General features: G+C 47.9%; 1 protein-coding gene across 11 annotated transcripts in view; it reads right to left on the bottom strand.

The window, feature by feature from the left end:
* FHOD3 (formin homology 2 domain containing 3) overlaps positions 1-12540 on the bottom strand; it is a 488187-nt gene that overhangs the window by 241813 nt on the left and 233834 nt on the right. The gene's annotated exons all lie outside the window — the stretch shown is intronic.

Raw genomic sequence — 12540 nt, forward strand, 5'->3', positions numbered from 1 at the left:
TGCGATATTCACGGGTCCATCATAATCACAGGTCTCACTCGCACTCAAGGGAGAAGATAACACAGGCTGTGCACAAGGGGGCGGGACTCTTTCGGGCCATTTTAGCATTCTGCCTACCACAGTATGCATGTCACTTGCCCTGCTACAGTCTAAGCTCTCTCCTCTTAGCACCTTATTCTTGGACTTGTAACCAGTCATTATTTAGTTCGTGTTATTCCCATCTACCCTGAACTCAGACACCAAAGTGACCGACTCAATCAAGTCACACTCACTGATTAATGAAGAAAAAAAAAACAAAACCCAGTCAATTCATCTTTATTTACTGAGGCTCCAACCCCAGAAAAACAGGAGCACAGCTGACAAAAAGCAATAAAATCTAACATCTGGGGGATGTTGATCTTTATGTAACCCTCAAATTAAGACCTGGAAGAACTAGGAAAAGACAGAAAGATCTAGACAGAAGGATGTAGGGCAGCAAGGTGCACACAGAGAACAGATTATCTGGACGCAGCTGGTCGTGTGAGTTGAGAACAGGGAAGCTGGGAAGGCGGCAGAGTGAGGCAGCCATGTCAACAGGCCCTTCCCTCATGGCTGCCAACCTGCTCCTCCAGTCCCGCCTTGGGCTGACCGGGGAGGCCGGCCCCTGGGGGTTTCTGGTCCTCAGGCTCTGGAGGAGCAGCAGACCTATCACCGTCTCCAGGCCTCACCACGTACATACGGATTCCTGGACATAAACTAATACTCACCCAGCTGACCCTTCAAAACTCTGCAGATCAACATAAATAGCAGCCCCTCAATGACTAAGGGCACCTTCATGTTCAATGACTTGGCTGTGCTCTATGTCATGTAACCAGGTGGCCCTCTCTGAAGCTCGAACAAGACAACATATGCTTGGTGACAGCCCGGGGACCCCACCGCAACCAAGACAGAACACAGAGAAGGAGGAGAGCCAAACAGCTCCGCTTTCACCCTCCTGCATTTTCTATTTTACTTAGAAACACAGACTCTTAGAGCTGGAAGGGATCTAAGAGGTCATCTCCTTGGACCCCACCCCAAGTCTTGCAGCCCTAACAGGACATCTGGTCCCTGCTGGAGCATTCGCAATGCAAGGTGCCATGTGCCTGCCTAAAATCAACTGAACAAGCATTCTGAAAATGTCCGATATTTCCAGAATAAGCACACACCATATATAGTATTCCCACGCTCACCCCCTACCTCTCAGGCTGCTGGCGGACATCATGACTCGGCCGTGGTGCTCTTTCCTGCTGATGCTGGATGTGGCTTCAGAATCCTCAACAGACTGCTCCAGAAAGTCACCGCTGATCAGTTTGTGTTGGCAAAAGAAAGAAACTAATTTTCCAATTCTGTTCCAGCAGCTTGTCTTCGGTGGAAAACCACTTTCCTCTTGCTCCTACTCATGGCTCCTAATCTGCTTTTAAAAGCAACACGTTTGCCCCTTCCTCCGAAAACAACTCCTACATTGGTAACTGTATCTAAATGTATCCCCCACTTAAACCCTTACAGGGTCCCAAATCTGAGGGGACCTGATGGGTAAAGAGTGGAGCTCTAATTCTGGGGTGATTAGGATGCCCCAGTAGTGCTTCAGGGAAGTCTGGAGCCGAGAAGGCCCTGGGGCCGGAGGTGAGTGTGGGCAGTGGGGGCCATGGTACACGGTTTGGTTCTGCCTACGGAAACTGGCTCCAGAAATGTCAGGCCAACCTAGCCCAGGAGTGGCTCTGGGGGAGTCCACTTTCAAGAAGCAGAGGAAAGGAGAGGCTGGGGAAAGGAAGCAAGGAATAACATGGCTGCGGTCAAAAGAATACTGAAAATCAAATCAAATGAAAATGCTCCCAATCACACGCCATCATTTATCGTATTACTGCTGTCTCCCACTCCGCATCTCCTGACCATGCACGCCCAGGTCCCAGGGTGAAGTATGCGCTTACCCACACTCCCTCACAGACCAAGTGCTGCACTACGTAAGGCCCAGGCAGAGCTCCGTGGCATGGTTCTAGGCACTCCCCTCCAACTCATTCATTCATTTACCTTTTTAAATCAAATAGCTACTCAATATCTATGAGGCTTCAGGATCGGGCTGGAGCTGGGGCCACAAAGGCTATGACAACACTACTCCTGCCGCCAAGGGACCCTTATTTATCTGCTTGAGAGGCAGGCAGATAACTCTCTGAGAAACAAAACATACAGTATAATCCCTTTTTATATGGATTTTATCTTCAGAAAGCATAACATTTAAAATCAAGATATACACCATCTTATCTACTGAACTAACAAAATTATGAAAGAGAAAATTCAGTCATTCAGCATTTTTTTCTAAGTACAAAAAACAAATCAACACAGGCTCTAGTGACTCAGAAACAAGACAATCTGGCAAACTACAGCTTCAGGTTAGCAAACCCAGGTTAGCTCTCTCCGATTCTCCGAGTAAACCAGCAGCTTCTTCGGGGATTATGGGTTCTCTTCTCCACAGACATTCTATCCTTCCTCTGTTCTCTCCTCCAGCCAGGTTTCACTGAGCTCCTAAAATGTGGCTGGCATCAAGGATGGAAACTGACATGCAGGCAGGCAGCCAACTATGGTAGAGGGAATTAGCCTAGGGTTTCTGGCCCAAAGTGTATTTGCAACAAATATTTATTATCAGTAAGTGTCAATACCAAAACACGCACAGAGGACCACACTATCAGGGGACAAGGGGAGGTCTGGAGAATCTGGCATCTTAGCCCCATCCCAAACACAAACAGGAAGCAAAGGGTAAAGCGTGAGCCAGATGAGGAAGGGCTCGTAGACAATAGCGAGGTCGGAGTGAAGGCTGAAGCGGACTGGACTGAAACACTAGCCACATGGATACTCTGCCCACGCGAAGGGCCAGGACTTCTTCCTGGGATGAGAGGAGCCACTGAAGGGTCTACACCAGGGACTGAGGAGTTCAGATCTAGAAGGCCAACCCTAGCAACAGGGGAGAAAATGGATCAAAGGGAGGCAGAAATTAAATCAGAGAGACTAATATTAGCACGTAGAGAAGATTAGGGAGGGAAAAATGCTGGTCTGAACTGAGAAACTATAGCTGGAAATGAAACAAGATGGAAGGATATGAAAGGGAGTGAGGAGAAAGGGGTCAAGAAGGCCAAATCTGGCTGGGGATGATGACAGAGAGTGAGTGAGAAGGAGGAGTCCAGGTGGCCCAGGTAGCTGATGTAAATGTGATGGAGGACCATGCTCCTCACAGAGGTGATGAATAAGGCAGCTGTGGGGTACTGACAGGTGTGCAAAGGTGCTGTGCTGAGCTTTGGACACAGGGCCTAGGGCAGCGGTTCTCAACCTGTGGGTCGCGACCCCGGTGGGGGTCAAAAGACCAAAACACAGGGGTCGCCTAAAGCCATCAGAAAATACATGTTTACTGGCCTAGGGGATACCCAGGACATGGCTGGCTCCATACATCTGGGACATTGCAGAGTGACCTGCGCTGGGGTCTTGTGCACATCGGTGGCAGGGGAAGCCACATTGTCAGGAAAAAGAGGGCAACCTGCAGGAAGGCTGGTCCAGTCTACCAAGAGCCCTTAAAACTCCAAAATGCAGGAGTCTATGAACACGCAACTGACATTTCCCCAACAAATCCCAGCCAAGAAAATAGCTTTAATCCATGTTTCGGGTTAGTTCTAAAATTTGCATAAGACATATTGTTCTATCATAAATTTGGATTTGTAAGTAGATGCCCTATAAAAGAGACCACAAGAGAGGTAGTTACAGCCAAGGAGGTAACAATTGTGACTCGAGGTACACCTCGTCAGCTGTCCCTCTGGAAGAGTCTACCAAGCAAGGAAAGAAGGACAAAGTGAGAGGCTCATCTTTGGTATGAATAAGATGGAAAAATTCCTGATGAACACACGACGTTGGTATTTGACTGTGGAAAATTCCACACAAAGGAATGGCCAAATAACTTTGTCTTTTTCCTTCTTTTCTCCTATAAAGGGAAGAAGATAAAGGCTTCTAGGTGAGATGAAAATTCTGCAGAAGCCTCTTTGTCTGAGACGGTGGCAGGAATAGCTCTTTAAGTGGAAGTGCTCAGAGGTACAAATGCACAAAATTACAAGGGTGGTTGTTGTTGGGGAGGGGAGGTGGGTCTGCAAACCGGCCTGAGTGGGACTCTATTTAGAATGCAAGGTAAAATTGGTCTAGGAAAGAGTCGGGTTGAGGCTCAATTACAATATATTAAGTTAAACCCTTTGACTTTGCCATTTCTGTAGGTGAAAAATGGTCAAATACCAGCAGTTTCACATAACTTGGTCTACCAATGCTCCACAGTGGAGATGTTTGGCAGGTAGACCTCGCTGTGTATTGCTTTATCAAGACTGCTCTATGTGAAGTATTTTTGTTAATGCTTAATGCTTGCTGTGTTCAAGAGTATTCATCATTCACTTTTACTTTTGAAAAATTAAAACTTGAAAGAAAAAAAAAACCTTATTAATCATAAAGCAAAGTTACCAAGAGAAAAAGCATTATCTAATTACAGGGGAAAAAAATACCTTGAAAGGTGGCAAGAAAGGGGAAAAGCAAAATCATGATTAAAGCTGCAAGTATCCACCTTGAGTCAGAATCTGAAGGCAAACATCCTACTTGCTGCCAAACACAGGGAGGGGCTCAGGGTCAGGAACGTCACCTCACCTGGGGTCTAGCCCAGCACCTCCCTCTGTCACCTGAGAGCCCAGAGGAGGAAAAGCACTGGGCCTCTTCAGAGGCCTGGCCCCGGCCCCGGCCCCCCACTGCTTCCTCCAGCAGGTGCGCCCTCCCACCTGACCCCCCAGCAGGTATGCCCTCCCCACCTGACCCACCACAGTCCTGCACGCGGACTGCAGACTGAAGGCAGGGCAGGGCCAGACCACAAGCAGCGAGGACTCAGAGAATCTGGCACCTCCAGAAAACAATGGCAGCACAACAGAAGCCTCCAAACCACCTCCCTACCAGTCTGTCCAAATGACCCATGGGAAGCACAGTGGAGAAGAGATTCCTCCAGCCCCAAGCCTGAGGGTAGCCAGCCACATGCCAGTGTGGACCCTTCTAGAGGGGTCCATCTAAACACACCAGTGACTACAACGTCCTCTCCTGGGGAATGCAGCGTTGTGGGAAGTGATTAGAAAACTCCAGCAAACCCACAATATCTTGAGGTCTAGTCAGGCCAAGGGGTTCGGTGAACTCTCCCAGCAGAATGGGCCAGAAGGTCAAGGACATGAGGGGAGCTCAGTTATTCTCTGACCCAGTTTTAAAGGGGGATTCAGGCCTGATGCCAGATGGGGATGAGGAGGTGACAAGAGGGGCCACAGATGGGACATTCAGAGGTATCATTTCTGTCACCACACACCAACAGCAGCAGCAAGAAGGACTCAGCCTCCCTCCCCAAGGGAGGGCGGACTGTGACTTTCCTGCCCCTGACCAAACCCTTCAGCAGGTCCGTGCTGGGTTCAACCTGGTGGCCACATCCCCAACAGTGTGCCAAGTGGGTGAGCAAAAAGGTCAGGCCAAGGTCACAGATCAGGGCAGAGAGAACATTAAATGCTAAGAAAAAAACAAGCAAAAGCGTGAAGACCACGTCGCCCTCCTGTGAGCGGCCCAGCGTCTCAGCCCTCCGCAGCCCACAAACCACAGCTGGCAAGTGCCCGGGGCCGACAGACCGAGGCTCCTGCCGGCACGCCACTAGTCCAAGCACTCAGAGGAAGTCTCAGACGTGCAAGCACAGAGGGAGAGGAGGCCAGCGCGCCCTCAGGGAGAAAGGACTTCACACAGGAGACTCGGCATGTTCACCAAGTTGTTGTCACGACTGAAGAAGCCAGGACCCGCGACACAGAGAGCTCATGGTCCTGTGCATCAGTGCAGTGTGGCTGATCAAAGCCACACGCATCCAACGGGGCTGAGAGAGACCTTCTTGGGAGAGGACATTCCCAAACCAAATCTACAAAATAAACAGAAAAAGGACCCAAGAGAATTTTCTCGCTCTATCGTGTGGTAAATAGCAGGCCCAATTAAAAAATAAACAAAGAAAATAAATAAATAAATGCAAAACACCACGGTGGGTGGTGGATATGCATAAAATTGAGAATGTATTCTTGAAAAGGATTTGTCCCAGACATGGAAGGGTATGCAAGCATTAGTTTTGAATTTTCAAATAAAGTTGTCCATTCTTCCCAAAGTAATAGGCAGATTTAATTCAATGACAATCAAAGTTACAAACCACGTTATATTGTAAAAACGACTACAAAGTTCATGGTAGGAGTAAGCGTGCTCCCGTCACCAGGAACAGCACAGACTGTGAAGAGTGGTCACCCCAGGCCCGGGGTGGATTCTGAGGCTCACAGTGCAAAACTGAGATGAAAGTCTTGCTGTCATCAGGTTACAAGCTCAACCAATGCGGCGGGTTTCCGAGGGGAACCTTGTCTACAAACTCTCGCCTCAGTCAGGGGCTCCGCCCACTCTCAGCTTCCCTTTCCCAAGCTTGGCTGTTCAGACCCTAGGTCCCCACTGTCCATGTAGTGATAGGATGTCTATCCTTAGATGATTTCATAAGGGCTTGAGTGGCTTTGCACGTTTGAGAAATGCCAGAGGTGGGGGAATAAGAAAATAAAATGTTTTTGTTGGACTGAAGCGCCAAGGTCGCAAAGTAGCAATAACATCACAATTTCTGTCCAGCTGTAACAAAGCTGGGCTTCTCTACTTTAGGTAACAGTAATTCTTTTTCACAGGCTGTGATGTTATTATTGAGAGGTCTCCAACGTCCTTACCTATGAGGCACAGAGGCCACCAAATAAGTGGGCAGCCCAGGGGTACTACAAAAGGCAGTGGTAGGGACTGTGGGAAACAGCCCACGTGCCCCAAGTCAGGGGACCAGCTTCTTCCAACCCCAGCTCATTGTGGCCACGCAGCGATGAGGACCCCGTGTTGGCTCAAGTGTGCAGTTTTTTCCAACAGAAGCCAGAAATCCATATGTTTATGTCAAATCTCCCAGTTTTTAAATGCTTGTGATTATTTTAAAATCTTTCAACATGCTAAATTGGGTAAACAAAATACCTGTGTGTTCACTCTGGTCCTGTGAGCTGCCAATTGGTGCCAGCTGACATGATTCCCTCCTGCGACTAGCCCCTGTCACACCAACTCAGCACAAGGAGAGACATCAAGTGAGGAGGGACTTCATCCTCCACACCGGCCTCCCCACCCCCCAGGGGCTGCCAACAGACACCACTTGTGCAGCTGTGCCATCCACACCCAAACCGGGCCATCTGGCTGCCATAAGTGAGACCTGACATCCCGACCAAACACAGAAAGCTCGCAGCAAGAGGCAGAAGAGAGGAAGGCTCCTCCAAGCCGGCAGGTGTGGCCCAGGACCAGAGTCAGGGGATACGGGAGTGTCAGCCAGGCAGTTCACTGGAAAACATGGGAACCAAGCATCTGACCTCGGTTCGGGACGGAAGCAGCTGCCGCCTTCTGCTCCCAAGTCCTCCCCCTGGGACTGGTTTGAGCCCCTCCCTCACCCCCGTGTGCCCAGTCTGAACCCAACCTATGCTCTCTTCCTCTGTTCTGAAATGCCAAGGCACAAGCACTTAAGCTTTTCTAAGATGGGGGGTGTTGCTGCAACTACCATTTGATCATTTTGTACCACTGCTTTCCGAAATCACAAAATCTCTTCCTATGCTGTCTATAATATTTCTGTTCCTGGTGACATAGATGCCAACAGAAACCATCTGTCCAGAAGTCCTGATCCTCATTAAGAGATCACCTAATATGCATTTTTCCCCATGGTGGAATATAGTTAAGTGATATTTGGTAAGGCACTAAGGTTGTAGTTTTTTACAAAACAAAACAAAAGTCTAAAATCTGGGTTAAATATCCCATTTTTAATACTGGCAACCATTAAAACATTTTTAAAAGACATACTATGGGGGCAACTTTTCTCCTAAGATGACAGGGTTGAAGGAGTGCTAAGACCATACCCAGCTCTGATCATGACTGAGGTGGTGTCTCACGATTAACGAGTAGATGGCTTTAGAATAAAATCCCATTTCTCCACGCAAAACTAGCCCTGACGAGGCAGCTTCCCTTCAGGTACAGCCAGAAAAGGTGGCTGGTCTTACTGATTCTGCTCCTCTCTTTCTCTTTCTCCCCGAAAACATATCACCTATATGCAATTTCTAAACCAATAAGGCAAATCCGATACAACACCTGACATGGGCCGTGCCAGCCCCTCCCAAGGGCTCCTCCAGAGCAGGGCTGTTTCTGGGTTTCATTGTCACGTTCCTCAGGGTCAATACGGCCCACAGTTGGAGGCTCAGCATGTGTGTGGAAAGTTTAAGTTCCCAAGAATATACCACTCTAGGTCCTACTTCAATAAGAATAATTGTGAGGTACAAATTCCACAGTAGATTTATATTAAATACTGGCTATCACAAAAAAAACTTTAGATCATTAGCTATGACCATCCAAGAATAATAAGCCAGATAAATATTATTTCTACATGTTGTACATTTAAGACCTATTCCCAGCAGCCGGCTCACATTTTTTGGAGAGCGCTTGGCTACACCGTAACTCAAAACCTATCTTTACTTCTCAGCAGATACATCCTCTACTAAAAGCAACAGAGTCCTGGGCCTCAGAAGAGGAGCTGACAGAGGGCTGAGTGCAAAAATAAAGATAAATTAAACGAGGTCTGAAAGCAGATGTGGAAAGCACTGGGTTCTCCAAATGCGTTTGTTTCCTTTGGATCTGGGGACTCGCACCTGGTCACACAGAGCGGAGCTCCTAAGGTAACATCGCAAAGGGCACGCTCCTCCACACTTGGATGGTCGACCCACCTTACAGTGTGTAATCCTTTTTCCTTTTTATCTTGACCCAGGGTTTAGGCTCTGCCTAGTCGTCAGTCAGTTCCCCTTCCCCAGCAGCTCATCAGGACGACACACCCAGCCACCTGCCATGTGGCTCTCAAGCTCCAGGCTATGACGTTCCCACCATAATCACCCAGGACCAGGACAGCCCTAAATTCCGGCACCCTAGCCCGTCCTAACCTGCTTCCTCCGCTTCCCCACGGCAACCACAACAAAGGTGCTGCCTCCCGAGGACTCTGCGTGCCCCCGGATAGCACGATGCGCTCTCCCCGGGAAACTGGGAGCTACAAGTGGAACACTCTTTCCCATTCCTCTCCCTTGATCTGCATCTAAGGTAGTATGGTTAAAATACGCTTGGACAAATAAAGAGGCAATCCAAGGGTCATCCTTGATTGCAAATGTCTCCTGGCAGCCGGCAGCTGATCGCAACCTAAAAAAAGTCTCCATGAGACGTTTTTCAAAGTCAGGAAGGGGTGACTCAACATGTGGCCTAGGAAAAATGATAGTTTCCTTGTATAAAAACACAAAAGTCACACCCCAAGAAATCTGTCATTTACAGCCCTCAGAAGGTACTTTCCTGGCAGGGGTTTTGGTCAAATGCGTCAGAATATGCTGATATTTGCACAGTGCCCTCGTTACCCCGAGTCCTCCGCGGCCTCGCTGAGGTGGGGCGAGCATGCAAACAGCCTCTCCGCGTGGAAAACAGGACGCCTTGTAACCAGAACGGGCGAGCACGTGCCCCTCTCCCGGGGGACACGTGGTGAGTCTTCCGCCTCCAGACACTACCGGGAAAGCAAAAGCTAAGGGCAAGATCCCGGTGCTGGCGATGGAAGCTCGGAGTCCCCTACACGTTAGGAAGAGCTGCCTGCAACGAGGGTCTGACCCCGCTGCCATTCTCCGCACATCCCGAGAAGCAGCAGCCGGGTGGCAGGGCCCACTCCTGGCTGTGCTCAGTGTTCTAATTCTTCAACATGTCGCAATCGCCTCTGGCACCTTCCCAGGACAGATTGGAACAGTGCGCGTCAGTAGCGCCCTGCAGGTTAATGATACGCAATCATGAAGCCGGCGAGCGCAGCTTAAGTAGTTACATGAACACCTCCTTCCATCGCCAGGAAGGGCAACTCACACCACGCGCCATATGCGACCTTGTGAAGCCACCAAAGTCACTCTGCCTCCTGGAAAACCAACCGTCCTCTCAGCCGCGGGGAGGCCCTCGCTGCCTCCGACCGCCGTCCTCTCAGCCGCGGGGAGGCCCTCACTCCGACCACCGTCCCCTCAGCCGCGGGGAGGCCCTCACTCCGACCACCGTCCTCTCAGCCGCGGGGAGGCCCTCACTCCAGCCAGGCTACCAGATAGTGTTTTCTAGAAGGTTTGCTCAGCCGGGCTGAGTTTTTCCTTCTTAATTCCCTCTGTGTGGCAAGCACTGGCCACCCTCAGGTCCAAAGCCAGGCCTTTCTCTCTTGCTGCCACACCTTCGAGTCCAGAAAACCAAATATAGTAGGTCCTTGTAACAGTTTCATTCAGCATCATTTTGTTGTAACATTCAGGAGATGTCATAGGCACTTAACTCTTGTTTGTATCAATCACCTTTGGTTAAACTGGTTTCCTTGCATCATTGTGCCACAGTTGCAAGAACCTATGGACACATTAAGTGAGGACTTACTATATATACCACTTCTCCACCCTCCTTTCAGCTATTAGAGTCAAGTGGCCCAGCTCTAATCCATAGGAAGTCAGTAGGGGATTTTTTTTTTTTAAGAAAATTAAATTTAACAGGGTGACATTGACCAATAAGAGTATGTAGGTTTCAGATCAACTTTTCTATCGCATTTGAACTGTTGATTATGTTGTAGATCCATCACTCAAAGTCAAATAATTTTCTGTCACCATATATTTATACAGGGGGCTTCTGACAAGAATGATAGCTTCCTGATAAAAGGAGTCTGACCACACTGGCAGAGCCCTTGTGTCTCCCCAGCCTTGAATGTAGCTATTTACACTGATGATTACTCAATAAAAGCATGCATTTACACTCCCAAATAAGCATCAGAAGAGTAACGATAAATGCGCAGATGGTTTTATAACAGTATTACTTGTATAGAGGGGTGTGTGCTTACACATTCATGCAAACACCCACCAGAGAAGACTTCTTTTTGTAAAGTTAAAATGATATATACTTTAAACATAACAAAAATATTTATTGTCAATTTGGACCCACTATTCAGAATTAGACCTCTTTAGGTATATTTCCTTCCATGTGGTTAAACTTCTGACCATCTATATTTTAGGTGATCTGGAAAACAAACTAGAAGAAGTTCCCCCACCCTGACTTCTGTGCTTTTCCCTATTTGAGGTGTCCTACAAGTGTGAACAGAATACAAGGGTGAGAATCAAGGCTTGCACTGTCCCTTCAGACTCAGAAAGACAGCTGCATTGGAAGGCAACTAAGCAGGAGAAGTTTCTGGTTAACTTGTCTACATATGTCACAAAAGTTTCCATATAAGTGTTTTAATTGTACTGAGGATAGAAATAACAAAAATCACCAATGGAGCCTCTGTACAGACAACTTGTAATGAGGCTCTATCACACGTCCAGGAAAAGCTAAAGATCAACAAAGGGAGGCAACTCCTTCGCCTCACAAACACCACGTGCAAGAAACACCAGGGACTTGGGGACTCTCTCACGCACATTGGGCATTTATCAAAGTGAATGGAAACGGCTAGCACCGACTTGAAAATATGTCCTTAAAAGCATTTTTTTAATGAACCTGTAGTTTTCTCTTTTGTTTTTGCCTTTTCTTACAGTGGCTTTCCAGGGGTCAGGGAAAGGGAGGACTCCGCGTTCAATGTGCTGGGTAACAGCAGAACAGAGGAGACTTCTCAGAGTAAAACACAACAGGAACTGCAGCAGACCGTTTCATTTTGCCTGTCTCCAAGTAGCCATGGACACTTGAGACTAAATCACACGTTTCATGTATTTATCCTTCATCCCGGGGAGAAGGAAAGGAGGGGCTTTTTCCTTATATGGTCACAGAACAGAGAGTTGTGGGGTGTCAGGCGCACGTGCAGGAAAGGCGACAGAACTGCACCAGCCCCAATGTGCCCAGCGCCTGGGCACGGCCCCTGCTGAGCACACACCAGACAAATTGACTTTATCAGGCCAACATCCTACCTCTTGAAGTCTCTCAACTTTTTCAGCTGTAAAATGAAGATAATATTAAGCGATACTAAATTTCTCCTTTTACAGGTCAAAACTGTTGACAGCCGTGATGTCATATGGTCCAACCTAATCATTTCTACCCTGCTATTCACAGACTTTTCTTAATAGGATCAAATAAAATTAGTATTTATATGAAGGGGTACAAACAGAAGACCTATAACTATAAAAAGTGCATTAACCTTATAAACTGGAAGTAATCAGTGCTACAAACTCCACATGTGCATTGCTTTATAAAAATGAAATTACAGAGGCAGGTGTCAGAAACATTCTAATGTGAATTCCTGGGTGCACTCCAAACTTATCAAGTCAAGAACAGGAGGACCAGTCCAGTGAGAGATGTGCACTTCCGACACATGGTCCCAGTGATAGCTCAAATTGGAGGAAATATTTTTTCCCAGGAAATAAATTGGCCTCTTTAGTTTTGAGTGGCTTTCTGCTG

Source organism: Saccopteryx leptura, chromosome 11, assembly GCF_036850995.1.
Source record: "Saccopteryx leptura isolate mSacLep1 chromosome 11, mSacLep1_pri_phased_curated, whole genome shotgun sequence".
Lineage (NCBI taxonomy): Eukaryota > Metazoa > Chordata > Mammalia > Chiroptera > Emballonuridae > Saccopteryx > Saccopteryx leptura.